The sequence below is a fragment of the Pteropus medius genome, unplaced genomic scaffold (assembly GCF_902729225.1).
Source record: "Pteropus medius unplaced genomic scaffold, Ma_sr-lr_union100, whole genome shotgun sequence".
NCBI lineage: Eukaryota > Metazoa > Chordata > Mammalia > Chiroptera > Pteropodidae > Pteropus > Pteropus medius.
Window position 1 is genome coordinate 2,355,099 of NW_024355990.1, and position 19,382 is coordinate 2,374,480.

Sequence of the window (19,382 nt, forward strand, 5' to 3'; positions counted from 1 at the left end):
AGCCAGGTGCAGCCATCTGGAGCCACCGAAGGCACATTCCAGGCATGGTGGCTGACACCCCCGGGCCCCCTTGCCGGCCTTTTCTAGGGGACTCATCGGCCCAGCATTAGCAGCCAGGACCCCAAAACAGAACAGGGAGAGAAGACAGCCAGGCGGATGCTTCGTGGCCAAGGGTCTAGAAGGCACGTCGCCCTGTCTGGGCCACACCCGCCGGTGGCCGAGGGCACGTGGCACAGGTTCCATCCAGCAGGAAATTCCGATGCTGTGCCAGCCTGGCCTGGCCTGTCTTGTGCCCCTGTGGGCTGCGGGGGGACAGGGGGTCAGGGACAGGACCTGCGGCTCTGATGCGGCACTGGGTGGCTCCCCACAGCCCTCCCAACAGGTCCGAGAGGTGCCCACAGCCCTGTCTGTCGCACGCAGCCTGCGCTCGGCCCCTCAAGGACACAGCAACAATTGAGGGACAGGCCGGAGCTCCGACCTAATTTAGGACGCTGATCAGTTTTCCCTGTGTGGTTGATTGAGATCTTCCCATTGATTTTCCTTCAGGGGACAGGGTGGGTGGAGCTCAGAGAGAAACGTGCATGTCCTTGAACACTCCGGGTCAAGGAGCCAGTGGGAGCCGCGTCGCTGGGTGGGGGCGTCCGGCTGTGCGGGGTCATGGCTGGCTTCCAGGCCAGCCCCAGCCACCCTTCCTTTCCGGCCTCCCGCCCGCAGCCGCAGTCCAGTGGGCGGCTTGGCCCCTGGTGGAGCCGGGGAGCCCGTGGCGGGGCTGGGGCTCAGAGGTGCGTGCTCCGGGCACGGCCTGGCTGTTGCGTCTCCATGAAACGCCTGCAGAGCCGTGACCCCCGAGGAGCCGTTGCGAAGCGGCCACTGTGGTTTCGGTGCGGCCCACAGACATCCGCCGTGGAGGGCACGTGGAGCCTGCGCATGCTCCGAATGGCCCGAGGTCCCCAGCGGTGCGTGTGGACACGGCCGTGCTCTTGTGCCTGTGCCTCCCCCAGTCCCAACGAAAACAAGCCAGGGACCCCTGCAGTCGCTCTGCGCCCCTCCCCGCCCCAGCAGAAAGCGGGACCCTGATGGGGGAGGCGGAGGCGGACGCCCCAGGAAACGGGCGCCCCACTCTGAGGCTCTTTATGAGGAGGGCAGCCACGTGGGTGGCCCTGCTCCTGGCTGCACACGGAGACCTCTGTGGGGGCCGGGAGGGGACAGCCTGGACCCGGAGGGAATCCGCCCTGCCTGCCGGTGTCTGAGCACAGACCGGGCTGTGGGCCTGTTCCGGCAGCGCCCCCAGACCTGCCGGGTCAAATCCGTTTCCCGGGGAGTCTCGTGCTTGGTTAGGGAGAGCTGAGGGCAGTCCTGGGAGGTCTGGGAGCTGACACCTCCCCCCTGCATCCTGCTCTCTGCTCCTCAGGGCACCCCTGCTGGGTGTCGGGATCGGCACTGGAAGGGAAGAAGGAGGGGGGCGCTCACTCCTCCTTCATTCACGCAGACGTTTGTGGGGAGTCAGCTCCCAGCCAGGCCTTGGCTGGGCTCTAGAGACACGTAAGTGTCCATGCCAGTGAGCAAAACAGGTAAGAGCCCCTCATGGAGCGTGCGTCATGCGGGAGAGGTGGACAGTCTGAGGAAGGGTGCCCGCCGGAGCAGGGTGCCATGGAGCGGGGTGTGGGCGGTGTGGGGGTGCAGGTCGTGATTTCAATCCCAACGAGAAAAGATATTTGAGCAAAGACCTAGGGGAAGTGAGGGACGGCCGGAGCAGGTGCAGAGGCCCTGGGTGGTGCTGGAGGGCTGGAGGCCAGAGCCACGCGTGCGGGAAGCAGGCGGGTGGTCAGGTCTGGCGGCGAACAGCGTGGTGGACAGCGCGGAGCAGGCGGAGCCTCGCGGCCAGGGTCGGGCGTGTGGCTTGAGGTTTAGTCTGAGCACGAATCCGTGATGTGGACGGACCCGTCTCGCATCTTCCCTGGATTTTCCTCCCCACCGGCCACTGCTCATCTTCTCCGTGAAGGGACGTTGGACAGCCCTCGGGCCAGGCGCCTGACAAGCTGGCTCCGGCTTGGCTGTGTCCTTGGCCGCAGGCCCCGCGTGACCAGGCCTCTCTGGACAGAGGACCCACCTCCAGGGGCTGGCCTTGGCCTTGGCAGGCGGCGGTCCCCTCAGAGGCAGGGTCTCAGGCCTGGCTACAGCTGACCTCTCGCTCCTGGAGGTGGCCTGTGGGTCCCTCTGGCTCTGTTTAGCTCCCACCACGGGTGCTGTTGCCGGGGCCGTCTTCCGTCCCAAGGACCTCGCTCCATGGCGTCTGAGGCACTCGGGGCGGAGTGGGGGTTCCATCTACAGAGCAGAGCAGGTGGGGACTGAGGCCTTGGACTGGGCCGATCCACCATGGGGGTACAGGGCCCCCGGCACACTGGGCCTCAGTGAGACGCCGAGCCTCAGCGGAGGAGCTGGACTCCGGGACTGACTGGGCAAAGGGGTGGTTGCAAAGAGGCATTCACACTGGACAGAGGGGCTTCCCGCCTGAATCTCACCCCGCAAACCCTCATCCGGTGACCAAACGAGGTAGCCAGTGTGTGGGCAAGGCGCAGAGCTCTCACTGTCGGGGAGACCTGGGGGGCCACACTGCTCTGCCGTGCACAGGCTCCGACTTCCCACGCCTCCCATGGACCCTTTGCCACCGGGGAGAGACAGCACCGCCCCCCGCCTCTGCCTCATACTCACAGACGGCTTAACGTTTGAGCCTCAGTTTCCTCATCCGTAAAGTAGGGTGACACACAGGCCCACTGGGAGGGCGCGGGGGCCGAGCCCACCTGGCTGTGTCGTGGTGGGGGGTGGGCAGGTGTGGCCAGGATGCTCGTCCAGGGCTGTGCCACCCGACGTGTCGGGGCCTCGGTTTGAGCCCCTGGTGTCCACTCTGGCCAGAGACCTCACGTGGGCATCTCTGCTCCTCAGGATGAGCCCCCCTCCCCGGTGCTGGCAGGGACAGGGAGGGCGAAGGTCCGTCTCGCCTGCTCAGGTCTCCCGGCTTCTGACACCCACAATTCAGCCAAAGGGCTGAGGTTGGGGATAGTCCCGCTGGCTCTGTCACCACCTCCAGCGGCCACTGGCACGGCTGGCAGCCTCCCTCCCCTAATGAGCTCCTTCGAGCTGGCAGCCATGGGCCAGAGCCTTGTGGGCTGGCCCCAAGGCTGCCTGGCTCAGAAGCTTTGCTGTCCCTTCCAAAGCCTGTGGCCACTTAGGCCACCTGCCCCGCTGACCCGTGGCCCCAGCTTGGGGAAGCTGCACCCACAGAGGGGGCTGGCAAGCCCAGACTGACGGGTGCAGAGGCACCCGAGCCGGCTTCCTAATGCACGTCTGTGGCTGGCGTACCCAGACCGTCCTGGCCAGCGTCACTCGTCCCCGGGGCGCCCAGGGCCATGTGGCTCCTCCCACTCTGCTCTCAGGGTGCTCGGCATGCCCATCAATCAAGGAACCATGTCTGCGTGCTGACACGTCCCACCCTGCAGTGCCCCCTCCCAGCACGCGCCCCCCCCATGAGGCTGGGTCCGGTCTGCAGAGAGGTAGCAGCAGCTCTTCCTAGGCGATGACCGCCTCCGCCAGCCACTGTGACGTCCCCATCCAGTCGTCCCTGTGTTGTGGGCAGCTGCCCTGGACCCTGGGGGCTGGGTACCCGGAGCATCCACCTGCACGGGTGCTGGGCCGGGTTCCGCTCAGGAGTGGCACCGTGCCCACCCCTCCCGATCCCCCTCGACCCCGGGGCAGCGCTGCTCCCGGGGGTGGAGTCCACGGGGTCAGGCGGTGCCGCCGCCCAGTGCGGGATCCTTCAGCGTTGCGGGCGGGAGGTGCAGCCGCAGGAGAGCGGCCTTGGGTGCTGGCCGCCCTGCCCTCTGCACGTCCACCGCAGCAGACCTGACAAGGCAGAGCATTGACATTTCTGGTCTTGAGCAACGACTCAGCTCAAATCGCGAAGGCAGCACAGCCACCGGGAAAGAGCAGCTTCGCTCCGGCTCAGGGCTGGGAACGCGGGGTCCCTGGGCTACCGGTGCTGCTACGTGGCGGGGAGCAGCAGCCCTCGCTCTCGCCGGCAGGTGGCCTATGCCAGCCTGGTCCACCTGGCCAAGTTCAAGGTAGCCGGGCGTCAGCCCGCTGGCCAGGGCTCACACTTGGACTGGCGGTCTCAGGAGGCCCTGACCGGTCACTCCCTGGCGTCCCGTGTCGGTGACAGGGCGCGTGGCTGCGTTCCGGTTTCCCAGTGACTCTCGTCTCAGAAGGAGGAGGCAGGTCACCCCTCGGGCTCACGGGCTGGCGTCGAGGGCGCCCCACCTCCTCGCTGCTGGCTAGACAGGTGGAGTGATGAGTGCACGGGTCCCCCACATTCTCCCGCACCCCATGAGAACTTTTCTCTTTCTTAGAAGACGGGGAAAGATGACATGGTGGCTTCGTCCTGAAGACTTGCCCCTTCTCACGGCGGTGGCTCTGCGATTTACATTAAGGGCTGTAACGGGTCGGAGTAAATGGAGCAGGTTTGCAATTAGTTTTCAAAGTACTTATCTCATTAAAGTAAATGAATTATTGATTTAGTGACACTCATGCTTTTAGTGAGTGGCATGGTGCCATCTCCGCTCGGTGCCTTGGCTCTGGGAGCCGGTGGCCGGCACAAGCAAACTCGCTTTGTGTAGGTTTTTTTTTTTTAATTTTAATATTTCCTTCTTGTTATTTAGCTTAGTAATTAAAGTGGATTCACATGAGGGATGAGGGGTCAGTTTATGGGAACAGAGGCTCCAGAGACCGCGCCTGGCTCCCCCCCCGCAGGAAAGGGGAGCTCGCTAGTCTCTGACCTCAACAGCTAATAATGCTTGAGGGGGGCGAGGGAGCACCCCAGGGGACGGAGACTGCCAAGCCCCTTTCCCCGGACCACGGAAGCTCACGGCCCTGGAAGGCCGTTCCCCAGATTCCTGGAGGGTCCTCACCAGGACTTTGCAGGGGGACAGGGCCTCGGTCATCCCGGCTGGAAGAGCCGGCGGGGTGGGGGGCAGCTAGGATGGCAGCTGAGCTTGCCCTTGACTCTGGTGAGCAGAGGCTGCAGGAGCCGTGGCTAAGGCCGGGCTTGGACTCAGTGTCAGCCCCGGCGTCAGCACTGTCCCCAGGACGCTGGCCTCCACCCCTTGTGCCCCGGGGAGGGAACCCAGCAGGTCGGAGGCCAAGCCGAGCGCTGGCGGCTGGCAGATGCTGACTCAGCACCTTCGCGAGTCTTCCCCGGGAGGTGCGGTCGGCAGGGGACGGTGAAGAGCCCCGTTAGAGGCCGCTGGCTCACGCCGGCCTCGGCTTCCGGCTGCCTCCAGTTTCCACCCTTGGTGCAGATCGACGTGGCCTTGCCGCCGAGTACAGCTGGTGAGGAAGGGGAGGTGGGCTGTGCCCTGCAAGGTTGCCGCTTTGACCACCCGGCCAGGACAGATGCTAGAGTGCCCAAGCCTCACGCATGGTGTCGTTAGTGCCTGGCCGCTGGCTGGGCGGGGCCTCAACTCGTGGGTCTGCAGCGCCCTCACCCCAGACCCCCCTCGTGGGCTGCTCTGTCCCCACTCCCAGCACATGTGCACACGTGACCACACCTGGCCGGACAGGCTGGAGGGGACTCGCAGGAAAGACCGGGCAAGAGGCCAGCTGTCAGAGGGTCAGCTGAGGAGGGGAGGGCCAGGCGGGCACAGCACGTGGGGCAGGGGCGTCGGCAGGGTCCACTCTCAGCCCCCCGTAGAGGCCATCTGCCCTTGGGCCTGGCCTACAGTCCCTACTGGGGGTGCACAGGTCTCACCCAGACCCTGCCTGGAGCTGCAGCAAGGACTGGTGTGGCCCAGGGACAGGTTTCACCCCACCACCATGTCACCAGCAAGCCCAACCACTTCCCCAGAGTCTGGCCCGTGGTGACACGCAGTGTCCATCACCTGGGCCGTCCGTCCAGCACATCCGAGCATCCTGGCCCTGTCCACGTAAGGAGCCCACACGGGACCCCTGAGGCCCTCCTGGGAGGTCACGGTCCCTCGTGAACCTCATGAACCTCAGAATTCGCCAAATCATCCCTGGGAGCTTACGGGGCCTGGATGTTCGGCAGCCAACCGCGACCTGCCCTGCCGAATCCCCTGGGCACAGGCCCCAACGTCCAGGCCACTTTAGTCTCCGATGGCCTGGAGGAGGCCCTGGCACGCAGTGGGGACGAGGCTCCTTCGCCGGCCCGTCCTCGGCTTCGTGGGCGAGGGCAGAGCTTGGGTTTTGGAATCCGGCCGGACTTGCACCTCGGCTTCTCAGCCGTTCACTTCTGCCGTGTGGCCTCGTGCAGGGCGCTCACCCTCTCTGAGCCGTATAACCCCACCCCCCCTAAGGTGGTGTAGTTAAAGGTGTGCGAGTGTCATCTAGGACTGTGGCTGGCACATAGTAGGTGCTCAGCAAACACCTACTATGCGGCTGGGCCTTCACGGCCGCGGCTGCCTCCCCAGCTGGACGCAAACTGCCCGCCTGTGACCTGCACCTCCAGAGGGGTCCCCTCTGCCGGCATTTTTCCCATCAGCGACGCCCCCCCCACTACCCGCCGCTCCCCGCTCCCAGGCCGCAAGTCGATGCTGCTGCCGACCGGTTCAGGTGCGGCTTCTAAAATATATCTCTTTCTTTGTGATAAAAAGAAATTTCATTTAATTAAAAATGTTGACATTGTGCCTGGACACCCCGCCAGAGAAAGTGGCTATAAATTAAACATTAAATCTTTAATGGTCCGTAAAGAAATATTCGCTTCTGGATATGTATATATACTGGATATAAATAGATGAAGAGAAGACTTTCTTCATCTGGGAGGCAGCCTTTTTCCTAACCTCAGCTGGATAATCTCGTTAAGTGAATGTAATTAAAAGTTAAATTAATCTGAGGTTTTCCCCAGCTCCGACTGGCGTGGGGGTGGGATGTGGGGGTGCTTAGGGAAGGGAGAGGTTGGCTGCCTCTGGCTTTACCCCCTCTGGGAAACCCTGGGTATCCCATCAGGAGGAGACAGGACGTCACCTTCCAAGGTCCTACCTGGGCCTGTCCAGGCTTTGTTTTCCAGGCCTCCCTGTCCCCACAGCACCCCAAGCCATCAGCAGTCTGAGGCTCTTGTCCCGGAGGCAGAGCCCGCTCAGAAGGCAGCTGAGCCCTGGCTCCAAGGAGAACGGGCCACCATGGGAGAAGGCTCGGGTGGGCTCCTGCAGGCTGGTGCTCCGGGGACTGGGGACGGGGCCGGGGGAGCCTGGAACACCCCTTTCCCCTCCGGGAGGGACCCTGGGGCGGGTCGGAGGCTGTGAGGTTTTGAGAGCTTCGGTCCCCCCTCCGTGGTGGAGAGAGGTGGGCGCTTGCCTCCTCTCTGGGGGGTGAGAGGTTGGCCAGAAGTAGCGACAGGCTGGGTTCTGTGATCCTGGGGCCTCTTCCCTGAGGCGCGTGTGGTGGTGACAGACTCGGTGACGGCAAGCAGTGCAGGTGCATGGCCGTACCGTGTGTGGGCCAGCCGTCCGAGGGGTGCCCGGTGTCCCTAGCCCACCTTCCTTCCCGCGGGAGCACCCTGCTGGGTCCAGGGACCAGAGGCGCCCCCTTCCTCGGCCCCGGCCCTTCCCCTCCTTCAAGGCCAGCAGCGGTCAGGGGCAGGCCTGTCTCACAGCACGTCGGGTCACTCTGCCCTCCTCTCCTGCCTCCCTTGTCCACGTCCAAGGAGCGCGCGATGACCCTGGGCCACCTGCAGAGTCCAGGACGCTCTCCCTACTCAAGGTCCACTGGTCAGCACCCTCGCTGCATCTGCAGACTTACTCCTCTGCCACGTACCCTAACCCGGCCACGGCCTGGGGACGAGGACACCCCAGTGGAGGGGCATTGTTCTGCCGACCTCACGGCTCTCCCTTCTCACTCCTTGGGAGGCGCTGCCGCCCTCTGGAGGCGCCGGACCGGGTGCAGGAGACCACGCGGGAGCCGGGGCGGGAAGCGGTGGCCCCTGTGCCAGGGCAGTGGCACGTGGCGTGGAGGCAGAGACGTGGACAGACTGCAGAGGCAGATGAAGGCGCGTGAAGGGAGGGGGTCAGGGTCAGGGTCAGGGTGGCCCCAGGTGCCCTGCTCACTGGGATGGGCGATGGCCCCATTTACTGAGGGGGGACCGGGTTTCCGGGAGGAGACCCTGAGCCTTGGACACGTCGGGCTGGAGGAGACCCCCGGGTGAGGACGCGGGGTTGAGTCGGCCGCTGAGCGGGCCTGACCCCGCGGGAGGCGCAGTCGGGCTCGCCCGGCACGTGCTCCCGGGGCCGCCTGGGAGAACCTAAAGGGTGGGAGGGCCAGGGAGCCTGGCACTGAGCCCAGGTGGCTCGTGGCTGGTGAGACACAAGTGAAAAGCTGCTGAGGTGGGAGAAAAGGTAGAAGCCACTGGAGCAATTGGAGTAGGACATGGGGACGAGGCGGGGGCAGCGAGCATGGCCCGAGGCGCTGACTCGGTTCCTGCTTCAGCGCTGGGGCCAGCGGCGGCACTAGGAAGAGCGGGGGCCGGGAGTTTCCAGGAGGGGCGGTCCCCAGCCTGTCCCCAGCCTCTGTCCGTAGCCTGTCCCCAGCCTCTGTCCGCGGCCTCTGTCCGCGGCCTCTGTCCCCAGCCTCTGTCCGCAGCCTCTGTCCCCAGCCTCTGTCCGCAGTCTCTGTCCCATGCACTGAGCTGGCAGTGGCCCCGGCGCGGTGACCAGGGGGCAGTGCCCACAAGGGCCTGGAGGTCCTGGGCTGGCAGCCGCAGCGGAGCATTCTTGGAGGACGGATGGTGGACAGGCCGAGGCACAGAGAAGCCCGTCCAGGAGTGCGCTAGGGAGGAGGGGCAGACGGGACCGGGGTGCCACCAGGGAGCCGCGCCGGGGACCCTTTCCTGTGGCACGTCAACTCTGCCCTCCAAGCGGGGCGGGGTAGGGGGGTGCATGACCCCTGACCCGGCACGCTTATCCGCTTACCCGTGGAGCTAATTGTCCTCCAGCATTGACCAGCCGCGGACACCAATGTGTTCTTGCCGACAGGCCTGCCTGTGCCCGCGATCTGCTGGCTTAACTGTCCTTGTTAGGGACCCCTCCTATGACAAAAGCCGTTTTTGTTTTTGTTATTTGGGGTCCCAGCCATCAGCCTCAGGGCCTCGGGAAGGTAAGCGTGAGCACGTTCACGACTTGTCATGTTTTCCGTCTCGACACAGGCTCGCGGGGTACGCGGGAGACGGCGCGATCCCTTATTAAATAAGCCGACCTGTCCGTGTTTGTCGCAGTCCGCAAACCAGCCGCCTGCCAGTGCGGGTCTGCCCCAGGACGCTCGCTGGGGCGCGGGTGCGGTAGAGGTCCTTGCTCACTCTGCTGCCGCAGCCGGCTCTAGAAGACTCTGGAGTTGGCGTGAGCAGAGCTGTGTTAATCCCGAAAGCTAATCCTGAGCGGTAACGGGCTTTTCGCGGTGGCTCTGGAGGGTTGAGCCAGCAGCCTCCAAGCCGCACCGGGCTCTAACTCGCTCTGCCCCGTGTCACCCTTGAAACAGGCGCCCCCTGTCAGAGGCAAGGCCTCGAGGGGGGATGAGCTGGGGCAGCGAGGGCGGGAAGCGGCAGGTGTCGGGGACCAGGGTTTGTTTTAATTAGCTTTGGTAAGGGGCACAGACGTGGAAATGACTGTCGCGTCGGCTGGGGGGGTCTGTCACACGACAGCTTAGTTCTGCAGAAGCGAGCCAGCGAGGCAACAGGGCCGGGGGCGGGGAGGTCAGTCAGGAGGAAGACACGGGCCAGCCGTGGACGGACGGTTGAAGCAGGGCGAGCAGGCTTCGGGTGGGCTGCAGTGGCTCCGGGCCCTGGGTGTTCAGGACGGGGAATCCCGGTCTGGGAGTGGGAGAGCCATGGTGGGGCAGGGGGGTCCTCTGGGTTGGTTGGTTTGCATGTGAAGGGCGGGCTCCCTGGGGAGTGGTCTGCTGTCTGGGAATTGGCCATCCCTGGGAAGGGAGTCCCTGAGGGCCAGTGAGGCCCCAGATGCCAGGGGCACGGTGATGTGGCAGAGGCTGAGCAGAGAGGGACAGGAGAAGGCTGGGCTCCGACTTTGTTCCCAGCTCAGCACCTGCCACCCAGATCCGCCGCCCAAGCACAAACGGTGGCTTTGGGGACCTAAACACACCTCACTTGGGGTGCTCCAGCAGGCGGCCGTGACCGTGCCAAGTCCCACTTCCTGGCGCTTCCAGACGTGGGCTTCCAGGGCCTGCGGACTTACAGGTCTCGGGACTCGTTTGTCAGCGGCAGGAAGCGGGGGGCGTATGACGTTGCTGACCAGGGCTGTGCTGGCAGGAAAACCCCTCCCCTGCCTGCTGTGACAGGTCCCAGCTCAGAATTAGGACCCGGCGGGCAGGGGTTGTCCCCCCGCAGAGGACGACGGCAGGCACGGTCCCCAGGCTGCCCGCCCGCCTGCAGAGCACCGAGACCGGTCAAGGTCTGCGGAGTGAGCCCTGCTGCTCGCTGCGGCCAGACGCTGACTCGCTCTGCACATCTAGCCTCTTTCTCCAAAGAAAGTGACGCAGTACCTCTGCCACGGAAGGCCACCAGCCACTGTAGGAGCGCCACCTCGAGGAGCCTCAGCGTCCCCACCTGCACTGGGGACAAAGCGCCCGTCCGTCGGGCTTGCGGGGGGCCTTGTGCAGAGGGCTCTCTGGCCCGCAGGGAGCACGGCGCAGACTCAGGTCACCAAGCATCACTCTAGGTCACATTTGGAGGTTCATTCCCCACCCTTGCAGCACTGACCACTGAGACCCTCCCCCAGTAACGGGCAGGTGTCCTGCCGAGGCCCAAGCTTTAATCCCCACGGGGCCCCAAGCAGAAGGTACGGTTATCACCCCGCTTTACAGGCGGGTAAACTGAGGCACGGGAGGCTCAGTAACTCACCGAGGGGGAAACAGCCATGCCAGGCGGGCCCAGCCTGTGGCTCCACGTCCAGGCTCTGCCGCCCCCCGAGGGAGGGGCCGGGAAGCTGCAGACGCCCCGTCCCCTACTCTTCCCGAGACGACCTCTGCGTGGCGTTTCTCTCCTTCTACGAGTGATTTTCCAGTAGTCGCACAAATTTCAACAGCCCCGTTCTGTTCCCTGTGTGTCTCCCCCTTTACAGAAGCCAGTGGGGGAGGGGCCGCCCCCCCCACATCCTGGGGGCCATGCAGACAGCGTCCCTGGCCCCCAGCCCCAGCCCTCTCAGCCCGCTATCCACCTTTATTTTGTAAGGTGGTCGATGGGGACAGATTTCTGAAAACCTTAGAAGAATGAACAGGTTGGTTTCTTAGGGGATTTTCTCGGGAAATGAGATTTTGCCCATTTCCCACAGGAGAAAGGGCGGGTCTGAATTATTGATAGCGAGACACACATGCTCATCGAAGCAGCTAGCACACGGAGGGTGTGCGGGTGGCACGGCGCCCTCGGCCCTGGGCGCTGTCTCCGCTCCCCGCCGGCCCCGCCCCCTCCCCACCCCCACGGGAGGGCAGTGCCACCCACCGCTTCTGCCTGCCGAGGGGCCGCGTCCTCTGCCGGGACCTCCGTGCCCGGGGAGCGGCAGTCGTCTCTAGGCTTCAAGGGGCGCCCTACGGGGGACGTGGGATGGGCCTTGAGGTCTGAACCGCCGAGGAGACGCATCCAGCTGTGGCTTTGAACTCAGCCTGGGCCGAGTCTCCACACTCAAGAGCCTCCGGCTTTTAAAGAAACAGAAGGGGCACGAGCCAAGAGGCCGCAGCCAAGGGGAGGCTGGCCGGCCGCCCGGGCACCGCCGCCAGCTCCGTTTCAGCCGAGTGTTGAGCAGAACGTGGCGGGCAGCCCCGGCCCCGTGGGGATGGCTCGGCGGGGCCCCCCCGCCCCCGCCCTGCGGTTTGCAGGAGAGAGAGCAGCCTCCTCAGCACCTCAGACGCCAGCGAAAGTGACCAGGACGCCGGGCAGTCAGAGGGGTTCGCGTCCCTGAGTCCGGGCGCTGTGTGGGGGCCGGACGGCGTCGCTGCGTCCCCCCACTCCTGGACGCAGTGTTTGTTGAAGGCATGAGGGAAGGGACGTCGACACGGGAGTCGTGAGGTCGAGAGCTCTCTTCGGGGGGGACACGGCCTGGTGCGGCGTGAGGACGGGCCTGCACGTGGGGTTCGGCGGGTGTCCCCACCGCGTTCCGGACCATCTGCACCCACTCCCAGCACCACAGAAAATGAGACAGAAGCGTACGGACCGATCGAAGTCGGGATCGGGGAACAGAAAGGGCAGGCGTCGGGGGCTTCGACACACGGCAGCGGGCGAGCCGCCGTCTGGTCCCCTGAGCTTGCTGGCGGCCAGAGCAAAATGGGAAACTCGGCCAAGCGTAGGGTTCTCATTGTCTTAAAAAGGGACTTAAAACCCAAATGTCCCACAGATGAACGGAGAAGCAAATGTGGTCGGTCCGTGGAATGTTATCCGGCCTTAAAAAATAAGGAAATTCCGACACCCGCGGCCGTGGAGACGAAGCTGGAGGACGTTATGACAAGCCAGTCACAGAAGGACAGATACTCTGTCCCCCTCACGTGAGGGCCCTGCAGTCACGTCCACACGGGTGGAAAGTGGGGCAGAGCCGCCAGGGGTGGGGTGGGGATGGGGAGCGAGTGTTTGGCGGGGGCGCAGTCAGCTGGGAAGGTGAGGGTCCTGGAGACGGCCGTGGTGACGGCCGCACAGCCAAGTGATCGTGCCTGATGCCACTGAGCTGTGCACCTGAAAATGGTTAAAACTGGAGGTTTTATGTTATGTATATTCTACCACACTAAAAAATTTCAAACAAACAAAAATGAAAAACCCGAAATGAATTAAAAAGTGGATTCAAAATATCCCTCCAGGGAACAACGAGCTTCCTGGGGCCCGTCACCCTGAAAGTGTCTCAGGGTCCACTTGTGTGACACCCTGCGGCATGAAGTGTCCTGTTCACGGAGACGCGCCCCTCCCCCACCTCCCCCGATTGCGTTAGTAAGATCAGCTCGGGGGTGGGGGGCCGTGACAGGCATGGCGTCGTCAGCGGTGAGTCGTGGTCATCACTGAGCAGGGGGCAGAGGCCGCCATGGCCTGGGGACCGGCCAGCACAAGGCCAGGACAAGGGCTACAGGCAAGGGCGGGGCAGACGCCGCTGTCACGCTGAGGGTTTGGAGAAGCCGGTGTGTCCGCGTCCTGGGCTGCAGTGACACGCTGGGGGGTGACGCGGGGCCACGCCGCCTCGGATGGCTCCAGGCGTGGGTCCTTCTCACCGCCTCCAGCGCGTGGTGGCCGAGGCACTGCTGGGCTCATGGTGGCGTCTCTCCCGCCTCTGCCCCGTCTTCACGGGGCCTCTGCCCAGTGCGTCGTCTCGTCGTCCTCCGAGTCGTACGGGGACCCTCTCAGTGGACTCCGCTCACCCGGGACGGCCCCCTCCCCTCCCGTCTCCTCTCTGGAGGTGAATTCCTTTCCAGAAGAAGGGAGAACGCCCTTTGCATCGCAGCGGCTCTGCTGGGACGATCCCCACCGCGGGCCGTGTCTAAGCCCCCACGGTGAATTTTTTATTCATGAACTCATGCCCTTCGCCTGCAGCTCCCCTCACTCAGAGCTCACAACGTGGGCCTCGTCCTGAACCCGAGGGGACACAGCACGAGCCGCGGGGGACAGGCGGGCTCTTCAAAGCCGCCCGCGTGCCCCCCACATGGCCTTCACGGGCGGGGCGGGGGGCACCCTGACAGGCAGCGTGGCCGGCGTGCGCAGGGGCCCCCAAGAGCCTTCCTGGCCCTGGCGTCTGCACTGCAGCAGCTTGTGAGCCGCCAAATAAACCTCATGTCGTAAACACGAGCCCAGCATCGTCGCTCACGCTGGGAGAAACGAAGGAAGACGCGGAGGGCAGCGTGAAGGACGGGGACCGCCGTGGGCCGCAGGCCGTGCCCCCCGAGGCCGTAGGTCGGTGCCCCCGCCCCCCCCCCGTGACAGCGTCTGGGCGTGGGGCCTGTGGGAGGTGACTAGGGTTCGATGAGGTCACGAGGGGCCCCCGTGACGGGATTCGTGTCCTTGTAAGAGGAGGCGTGCGAGCTCGCTCTCCCCACCGCGTGAAGACAGCGGAAGCCAGGGAGACCTCTCGCCCCAGGACCCGAGTCCGCCAGCACCTTGATCTTGGGTGTCGCAGCCTCCGGAGCCCTGCGTTACGGCCACCGAGCAGACCCGGCCCCTGTGCTTTCTCAGGAGGACTCCGTCCCCCAGCCGCGGACACCCCGGCTGCATCCAGCTGCGATGGCTCCGGCGTCACGGGCATTCCGTCTCCCACACCCCACGGCGAGGACGGGCGCCCTCTCCTCCTGGGACAGAAGCGCCTGGTGCCGACTCGGTTAATTTGCCAGCGAAGCTAAGAAGGCCCACGGGTGCTCCAAACTCCCCAGAAGTGCAGGGTGCGCGGACTCAGAGTGAGACAGACAGGACGAAGAACTGAGCACCCTTTTCTCGCCTGGAACCCGGGGGTCGTAACGCCTGCCTCATGGGCCTGACTCGAGGTTCGTAATGCGTGTTCAGGGTCTGGTGCCCGATAGATGCTCATCAAGAGCGAGGTCGTGACCGACAGAAAATCGACTGCCGGGAGGAGCGACAGCCAGTCCGTCCTTCCTGTTCCATCACGGAGTCCGGCCACTTAGCGGCCGACAGGCAGGTCTCCAGGGCTCCACGTGTGACGCAGATGAAGAGCCCCCGGTGAGAGGGAGTGGCCTGGGCGACGATGTTAGGGGAGTGTTTTCCGGCAAAATCGCTGTTTGCAGGATCCATGGTCAAAATGGGCTTTACTGATAGACGCGAGTTCTCTTCGTCCCAAGGGTGAGCAAGGTGTTTTCTGGACAGGAGAAAACAGGGTCAAAGAGGAGACCTCTGTCACTCGGGCGGAGTTGAGTGAGGACAGAACACATGCCCTTGAGTCATGGAGAGAAGTCCAGGAGGTGCCCGGCATTGGAGGGGACGAGGCGAGGTGTGGGCAGGCGGGGCTGAGGCGGCCGGAGGACTGAGCAGCGGGAGCCCTCGGGGAAGGGTCTGCACGGGTGACGGGGTCCCTGAGGCAGATACCACTCTAGAAGGACCCGAGCCCACTCTTCAAAACAGTCGGGTTCCGATCCCCCAAGGCATGGCTCGTTCACTCAGCAGACATCCACTGCCCCCATCTGCATCGGCTGTGAGCCGGGCTCTGGGGACAAAGGGCCTCTAAGTCCTGGCCTCTGCCCCTGGGGGTCACAGTCTGGTGGGGGAGTTCCCGCCCCAGCGAGTGGAGGTGGGTGAGTCCTGCCCACGAGGCCCACGGGCGGTTTGCAGGTGTGTCGCTGAGCAGACCCGGCGTGGAGGCCAGGTGCAGACCCTCCAGGCTTTGTAAGTGCGTCTCGCTGTGCTTGGTCTTTGCTGAAGGGTCTCCCCATGCACTCGGGGAGGTCAGCACCCCAGGCCTACGAGCCATGCTCCCCCACCCCCCGAGCCTGGGCGTGGAGGCAGAAACCGGTGCCATTGATAATCCCGTGGCAGTGAGGGCGGTGTTTGTGAGCAGGCCGAGGGGCGGCTCCCTGGTTCCTGACCCAGGAGAGACCGTGATGTCAGTAGCAGGGCGGACAGCAGGAGCCCGGGTGCTTCTCTCCTCCCTCCCCGAGACGGGCAGCGGGGATGGGGAGCGGGTGGGAAGATGGGACACGCTGGGGACATGGAGGAGGAAGGGGAGGCCGATGTCCAGCGCGCCCCAGGCCGGCCCTTCCCGGGGCGGTGGCGGCTGCAGGGCCACAGTCCTCTCTCCCAGCCTGCCATGGGTGCGGCTTCACCGCCCCGGGGATGCTGTCCTTGGCAGGGGACCGGGCAGGGCGGACGGACCCCCGGAGCACTGGGAGGTGGGCTGGACGCCCAGTACCACCAACAGTGCTGTCATCGGGCTCACAGGCCCTCCTGACCTGGGTCTCTTCAAAACCAGAGGCTCTTTGGGGACGGATGTGGGTCCCAGCCCCCGTGTCTCCCTGTGCGGACTGAGCCGGAGTACCCGTGTTCACGCCGAATTATTTTGCTTTGAGCAAATAAGGACACCGGTGACCGTGAGAAACATTTAGGGGAATCAAGGACCATTGGGAGCGACTCGGGATCAGGATTGGGGGCGGCTGGGGGGCTGGGGGTGTTTGTCAGCGCTGGTCAGTGCCTAATGTGCCCGAGTGGCAGTTTCGAAGCCAGAAGCTTCCCAGCACTTGGAGGGAATCTGGGGGTGGGCCGGGCGGAGGGCCGTGGGACAGGAAGCGGGGATGGCCACCCAAATCTGGGGACCAGGGCAGCGCGCAGACTCCGCCCAGCCTACACCTGCAGTCTGGCCGTGTGCTCACTGGGGCTGGACGGATTGAATTAAATGGAATGAAATTGAGTTGGATTAGGAGGAAAACTCACTTTAAGAAACGAAACCAAGAAAAAAGTCAGCAATATGAGAAAACCCCAGCTCAGCGGCGGGTGGTGGCTGAGGCAGACTCATTTCGTCATGACACCCCCTGTGCGCTGCCGTTGCTGGGGAGGGAAAACGCCGACCCGCAGAGGCTGTGGGGGCGGGGGGCGCCCCGTGAGGGCCTCCCCATTGTGGGGTTCAAGTTCTGCCCTCCCGCTGTGGCTGGGGGCAGCGGGGTGCGTGTGTGCGTGTGTGCGTGTGTGTGTGTGTGTTTGTACGTACGTGGGGGGCCAGTGCCTGCAGAACGCGGCCGTCGCGATTTGCACAAACCCTGCCCCGCGGGCCCCGTGCAGTTCCCGGGGATTTTGACGCTCACGTCCCACCTGTGGGCAGCTGGGACGCGGAGCCACGGGAGCTGCCCCGGTTCCCGGCTGCACCGGCTCAACCAACCGGCCTCAGACTTTTCCTCTGGAAAAGGGGGCTGACCGGATCAGTGCCGCCTCTCAGGGTTGCGAGGGCTGAAGGGGGCAGCTGTCCCCGGGTGCCTGGCACGGACAGTGTGCACGACATGTGACGGTGGCCACCTGCCCTCCATGGTGGCGACGATGCTGGTGGTCGGGAAAGGCCCAGCCTGACCGCCTTGCGATTCCAGGTTTTCGTTTGCTTTTATCCTGTTTGTGCTCAGTTAAAAATAACAAATAACACACACGCACACACACACACACACACTCGGGGGGAAACGGGGAATGGGGTGACCGATGAGTAGGCGGTTTCCTTTCAGGGTGCTGAAAAAGTTCTAGAATCAGATGGTGGCGGCGGGTACACGACAGTGTGAACGCACTTAATGCCACTGAACCGTGCCCTGAAAAAATGGCCAAAATGGTGAATTATCTGTTGTGTGTATTTTTCCGCAATGGAACGGTGTGCCAGACGCGTACGCATGAAATTTCGAAGCGTTAGTAACACAAATAAGGAAAATTTAAGTCCAGAAAAAGCACATTCCCCTGCAGCACACACGCACCCTCCCTCCCTCCCTCCCTCCTAATGTGCTAAGTGCCCTATAAGAAAAGGGCGGGATTGGGGATCTGGGCATGTGTGGGGTCCCCGTCCCCTGTGACTTCGGGCGGCGCCTTGCTCTCTGGTCCCTGGCAGGCTGGCGGGGCCCCCGGAGCTGACAGATCCTGCACTGGGGGGCTGGGCTTTCTTACTCTGTAAGGGACAGCAGCTGTGCAGGTGTCCCATGTTAGGTGTACACAGTGACCCCACTCACAGTGACACCTGGGAAGGAGGCAACGAGTTGTGCAGGGTGGCAGGGGAACCCAGTTTGGGATCAGACGCCTCTGCAAAGCCCCCCCATCAGGGGGTAACCTCAAAACCAGGCAGGAAGAAGAGGGAGGGGCTTCCTCAGAGTTTGGGGCAGAGGGACAAGACAAGGCAAAGGAACACCCCAGCGTCACAGAGGAAATGACTTTGGAAATCTGGTGGCAGGCCCGGGTGTTCTGTTTCCCTCCGTCTCTGCCCGTTGAATAAAACATAGACTCCCAGCCAGCTCGGGGGACAGACAGCACGGGGTTTCCCGGCCTCCCCGGGAGAGGAGCCCCCCGCCCCTCAGACCTGCCTGTCAGCGAGCTAATAGCAGCGGCAGCCAGATGTGAGATTGTAACACTGTCCTCTCTCTCTCTCTTTTCTTAGAGCCCACAGCGCCTCGGGGAAAATTGGCTGAATAAAAGGTATAAAGACTTTTTCTTTTTTTCCTGAATAGTTTTTGACAGATGTGAGCATGTTGAACATCTTGGGAGCTGCTGACAATGAATGTAGGGTTCCTGGGGGGTCCCAGTTCTTGGGGGAGAGGCCGTGGAGGGGAGGGTTGGCTGGTTTCGCACCTACAGACACCTCTCTCGGAGGTCGGGGCCAGAGGGGGCTGGGGGTTCAGGGGTGTGGTTATGGCCGGAGCGGCAGCGTCCTTCCTGGTCCCTTCCCTCCTTCTGCCCCAGGCCCCCCCTCTGCACCCCGGCCCCGCCAGGCACTCCGTGCACAGGCGCACGACCCTCGGGCTGCCAGGCCTTCGGAGCCCAGCGCGGCCCGGCTCACTGTTCCTGGCCGTGCGACTCCCCGCCAGGGCCTGGTGTCCTCGGGAGGGGGCTGTGGAAATGTGCTCGGTCCCCAGGCTGACCCTCCCGGGGCCGGCGATGGGCTGGACGCGCCTGACCTGCGCCTTTGGCCCGCGTGTTCCTCGCAGCCACCCCTCCGTCACCCGTGGAAACTTATTATAGAAGCGGCGTACGTTAGCTGTGAACATAATTAGAAAGCGTTTGTAGCCCGGGCCCCCTGCGGGCTCCCCCCGCCCTCGCCGTGGGCTCCCGGGTCTCAGGCTGCACGCGCACAGGTGGCGGTGATTTCCACCGGGGCCTCGGGGTGCAGGGGCTGGAAGTTCCGTTTGGTGATTTCTGTACTGTTGTCGCGAGGCCCCTGGGCCCAGGGTGGGTGCTGACCGGACAGAGCGCGACCTGCCCAGGGGGCTCCGTCCTGGCAGCCGGTCCCCGCAGGGGGCTGTGCGGTGATCGCCGCCTTTCCATCGGGAGGGGACGTGAGGCGGCGCTCGGGACCTCTTCGGGTGGCTGTAGGCATCCACGGCGGTCCCCAGAAAGTGGCCGTCCTGTCTCTGTCAGCGTTCAGTGGCGTCCTCCATGGTGGAGACAAAGGACAGTCGGCGTTGGTGTCCGCTCGTGCCCTAGCAGCCTGGCCCCTGGAAAGCTGGCTTCACACGTAGCCCGGCGACACGCCCTCCATGTAAACCGTGTCCCACCTCAGAGGCAGGTGCCCTCGGGTGGAGGTGTTCGTAGGGCCGAGGCCATCTGCGCCCTCAGGAGCGGCGCGGCAGTGTGCGGGCTCAGATGTTCGGGCGTCGGTTTCTTTAACGGCCTCACACGGACGCTCAGCCGCGCGAGTTCTGAGTGTGCCATCTGAGGTCTGGCATCCCCA

The 19,382-nt window shown here is 64.1% G+C and overlaps 1 protein-coding gene across 1 annotated transcript in view; it reads left to right on the forward strand.

Annotated features, from left to right (window-relative positions):
• RBFOX3 (RNA binding fox-1 homolog 3) overlaps positions 1 to 19,382 on the forward strand; it is a 307,062-nt gene that overhangs the window by 184,860 nt on the left and 102,820 nt on the right. Inside the window, exon 4 of the mRNA XM_039859861.1 lies at positions 18,093 to 18,130. The gene's annotated coding sequence lies outside the window, so the exon portion shown is untranslated. The remainder of the gene's footprint in view (positions 1 to 18,092; positions 18,131 to 19,382) is intronic.